A 5,400-nucleotide genomic window follows, 5' to 3' on the forward strand; every position below is an offset into this window, starting at 1 on the left:
TTTGCAATACATATTTAACAGTATAAACTATGTATGTTTCTAAATATAAATATAAACAGCCCTACAATGGCAGAACAATAAAATAAAGTTTGTTTAATGGAATCTTTTATATTAATTTTCTTTAGGCTTTTTCTTGTAATAGAGTGTTTAAAGATTGATAAGCAACTTTGAAGTTGTTAAAGCGATATATTTTCAAATTAAATAAAATTTGAGCTGGAGTTGTGCCTCTTTGCTGACCAAGAGAGAGGAGGCTCCATCAGAGCTGGTAAATGGACCAAGCTGTTTAAACTTTAAAGTCAACTCAAAAAATATGTTTGTCTGATAAAAGACTGATATGAATTAGTTTTTAAGTTCAAACCCTACAGCTTTACAGAGCTGTAACTGGGCCTTCTTAATCATTGTGGTATGTATTATATTCGGCCTAAATTCGTTGCATTCACTATGATTTCCTGACAAGTTTATTGTGGAGTTATGATGTTTTTCTCACCTCTTACTTGGATCGTCTTTTAATTGAAGCAAGTGCAAATGTAATTTTTATTAGTAATAAAATAATTGTATAAAACTTGCAAGAAACAGTCAAATTACTGTCCTGAGTAGTTTCTTGCTAGTTTAATACTATTAAAATAGTTTTATTCTTCTCGTGCATCTGCTTACAAAGATAGTCCTGCAAGTTAGTTTAAAAATTTAATACACCTTATTATCACTGTTAGTTTTTGCCTCCAAAGACTCTTCAAAATACTATTTACAAATACTTAGTTTCAAGCTATATTTTAAACAAATCGTGCACTCAGTCACAACACATCTAACTTTTTTTTTTTGCCATAAAAAGTATTTCAGTACTATCTCAGAATACATATCAATGGGACACAATATATTATTAAATACTTAGGTCCAAAAATAAATAATTTGAGCCAGACTGTTTTAGACATATTTTTTCGTACTCCTAGTCACAAACATACTGAACGTGTATTCACTAAGCAAACACAAATAATAGTGTACGTTTAATTCATAAAGACGAAAACATATAGAATATTAAAGGTGTAGTGTGGTATTCTCAGGTCCACTGATTTCCATTATAGTAATCGGGTAGAACAACAGGAGGCCAGACAAAAAATGAATGATGGAGGAAAAATCTGAATTATCCGCCTGTGATTCAGTTTGAAAAAAAAAGAAAGAGACTAGACACAATATAACACAGTGAAACAATGTTTATTTAAACAAAAAACAATCAAAGTTCAAAACAAGTGTACACTATGGGCGCCTTTACTGGCGAACTCTATCTGTAATGCTGTAATCTATATCTGTAAATCTATTACAGACTGAAAAAACATGGCATTACATACGTGAAACAATAATCCCACCCTTCTTAGGACGCAAGTGCTACCCACATGACTGAAGGTCACTCTCACTGCAAAAAAGGAATCCGTATGCTTGAAGTATCTCTGACTTGTCAGGGGATAATATCAATGTCCATTTCGATATAGTATACTCAACTTTACACGAATTTTCCCATGATTAAGTGTATGTGTACTCTGGTTGAATGACCCAGTTCAATGTCCATTTCGATATAGTATACTCAACTTTACACGAATTTTCCCATGATTAAGTGTATGTGTACTCTGGTTGAATGACCCAGTTCACTGGGCGACCATGGCGAGATGAACTTAGTGGCTTACTTGACCGACATCTATAATTAAAACTACATGCACAGTATGAACAGAAAAATATGGATTTTTTTTATCAAATAAATTGGTACGAAACCTGTAGTATGCCTATACTTCCCAGTAGTAACTAAGTTGTTTTTTATTAACTTTAATTTATTTTATTAACTTCAGTATGGATTCGATTATGTGTAGGAAAATTAATTAGTTATACATTTAGGCTTAATAAATGTAGTTTTACTGTAGAACAATATTGAAGTTGTAAAAATATTATAGAGTAGACAATGAGTAGACATCGGAAAATATTACACTTTTCACAAGGGGGCATTGTCGTATAGCTGATTAGATCTCTTTAGTTTTGCCCCTCGGTGGCTCAGCAGTAAGTCTGAGGGCTTATAACGCTAAAAATCGGATTTTGACGCCCTCGGTTGGCAGAGCATAGATAACCGCCATATATCTTTTGCTTAAAAAATAACAACAAACAATTTAGTTTGATGTTAATATTTCAAAATTAATTGCTTGTTTTGGCCAGCACAATTAGAACTCTCCACGAGGGGGTCGTTTGTTTTTACTGCATGATGTATTGCATATAATCATAGGACTTTGTGCATCACGTCGGGAAACAGTGTTAAACAAATTCAAGCTTTTGGACTCATCGTATAATGGTGTATATTTTTAAAAGTATGCGTTTACCAGCAAAACAACAATTCTGTCTCTCAAGAGTATTAAATAGATTTATCAAATACTTACAAAGTCAGATTAAAAATATCACAAATATAATTATTTTGCTGCTTTTATATAAAGTTACCAATTAACTAGCAGTTTCAGTTATAGATAATACAGTGCTTCAAAAAATCATAATTTATTTAAGGTCAGTCAGAAAATTTTGATTTTAAGAAGTTATTGTTGTCAGGGGCGAACAGAGACAGTGTCTGTTTGCTGTAGTGTTCACATTAGTCTAAGTAATTGTTTTGGAAGACATTTTGTGTTTTAGTGATGCTTATAGTATTACAGATGTTATTTAGGTCATTCTTCGAATCTACATAACCTTTTTTTCCCTTCAAAACATAAGCTCATAAAGGACATATTACTTGATTGTTCCTGAAAGACGTTTCATTGTTGAGGGTAATAGATTCTAGGTTTTGAATTTTCTCAGAAATTTGCCTTTAGAAACGAATATCGATCTCATTTAGTTTTGAATCGAGTAAACTCAAATAAAAAAACAACGAAGCTATAAATGAAAAGTGATTGAACATCACTGTAAGAAAAAAAAACGTGAAAAATTGTTTAATAGACTAAAATTGTCACAGCATTTCGGTGATTATATATGGTGAGCACGTGCCTCTACTAATACTCAAATAAATCATTTTGTGATCAGTTATGAACGTTACCGAATAACACCTCAATACCTAAGTAGTCGTCCCCCAGCGGTTCAGCCAAAAGTCTGAAGTTTATTAACGTTAAGAACCGGTTCTCGATACCCTTGGTGGGCACACCACCACTTTTGTATAGTTATAGTATTTTGGCATTTGTGTATAAAGTTAGATTCATAAATAATATTCAACGTTAAACTGGTACACAATTAAAAACATTTTATTTAGGCCTATCTATGGCCTTCAAAAAGTTGACGACTATACATATTTCGAGGATGACGTAACGTCGAAACATGTAGAGTCGTCAACTTTTTGAAGGTCATAGATAGGCCTAAATAAAATGTTTTTAATTATGTACCAGTTTAACGTTGAATATTATTTATTATTTTAACTTTTGTATAGCTTTGTGCTTCAAAACAAACAAGAAATAAAAAATACGTAATTTTCGATACGGGAATGGTTATTCCTAATACGTTTATTTAGCATAGAATGTTTATTTCCTCTATGTGTCATCTTCAAATCTAGAAAGAGTTAAGCTAACCTTTGACTTCTGAAAATGCTGCATGGTCAGCCCTTGATTCGTCAATCCCTTTCACGTGACCTAAACCAAGGGCACAGAAACTATATTATCACCAAAGTAATCAGAAAACCGAATATTGGGTTTTATGGCGTGTTTATACCATATAATATAATTTTTTTCTGGACTGGACTATTGTAATAGAATGAGAGAAGGTTTTATATTACATCGATTGCCACATAATCATCTACAAAGTAGTTGTTTATTATTAAGCACAAAGCTACACAAAGGACAATCTGTGCTCTAGTGTTTCTAGCAGTATAACTTACAAGTCCGCAGACATGTCGCTGTGCCAATGTAAAATGAAATATCTAAAGTATATATTTTTGATTCACTTAATTTTATAACACAGAGTTACACTGAAGACTGTAATGAAGCAAAGAAAGTAAGAATAAAATATGAACAAGAAAACCTAAAGACAAATGTTCTGAAAAATATATATAATAAAAGAATTAATATTTCAAATGATTGCACCCATTACCTCTTTTTAAGTTACATTTATCTGATGTTAATACATAAAATCCTTTTGAAAAACATGCTTCAGTGGGGAAAGAAATATTTCGTTAAATATGTTAATACAAAATGTGGGGTAAGATTTGGTTAAGCGCAGAGCTATTCAATAGGTTATCTGTGCTTTATCCACGACGGGTAATCGAACGCCGGATTTCAGCATTGTAAATCCATAAACTTATCGCTGACGCACTGGGAAGCATGGGGTGTTATTCAAAGTTTTCTGCCACGTCGCTTCATCGACAGGTTTTAAACTGGCTCTATATAAAAAAAGAAATTTTGAGAAAGGACAGGATTTTGAAGTTGCCCTTAAACTGAAAGAATTCAACCTATAAATTGAGCGTTAAACCCGAGGAATCAAGATAATATGAATTTTACAACATGAAAAAAATGCATCTTGAATGTATATATGTCAAAAGTTGCTATTTATCTCCTTTTGATTATAATATGCATAGGCCTAATTTTCACCGACTCTTGAACGTTAAATAACAACCCTTATCAAATGTTCATTTGTCTGACCTGTGGCAGCAATAATGAATGGCTGAACAGTATTATTGATTTCGCCAAGAGAGACGAAATTTATTCAATGTATTACAAACTCACAAAAGATAAAGACTTTAAAATATTGATATATAAAAACCAATACAAAATGAACAACTATAGAAGATGACATAACGTTTCTTAAAACTACTGTATTGTGATGTTGGCTCGAGCATATTAGCAACAGAATTAATTTAGCAAAGTTTGAACGCTCAATTTACAGATAGAAAGTTGGCAATATTTAAATGTACCAATCATTCAAAGCACTATTTTTTCTATACGATTTTGTAACTCATTACTACATTTATGTTGTATAGAGTGCACACGCTCGCCGCTTTGATGACAACATGACCGAACTATCTCTTTACTACTCTGTTTAAATCCCTGATTTGTACAATAGCGCCACTTCGTGTTAATCACAAAACTATCAGTGCTCTGCCCATTGCAGGTATCGAAACACAATACTCAGGGTTATAAGCCCTAATAGTTACCGAGGGGGGTAATTTTTATAAGAGGGCGCTACTTTTAGAGGAAAAGACATTTTTGTAACTTTACTGAGATTGGTGCATTTTAATACCGAGCCTGTTTTATACACATTTTAAATGAATTTCATACATATATATAGGTATAATTTAGGAGACTTCAATCGCATCTCCCTCTCTCCCGCCTATGCACATGTACACGTGCGGTTTGATTCAAATATGTACTATTTGCATGCTTTACATATATATACACCTGG

Source organism: Limulus polyphemus, unplaced genomic scaffold (genome assembly GCF_000517525.1).
Source record: "Limulus polyphemus unplaced genomic scaffold, Limulus_polyphemus-2.1.2 Scaffold3578, whole genome shotgun sequence".
Classification (NCBI taxonomy): domain Eukaryota; kingdom Metazoa; phylum Arthropoda; class Merostomata; order Xiphosura; family Limulidae; genus Limulus; species Limulus polyphemus.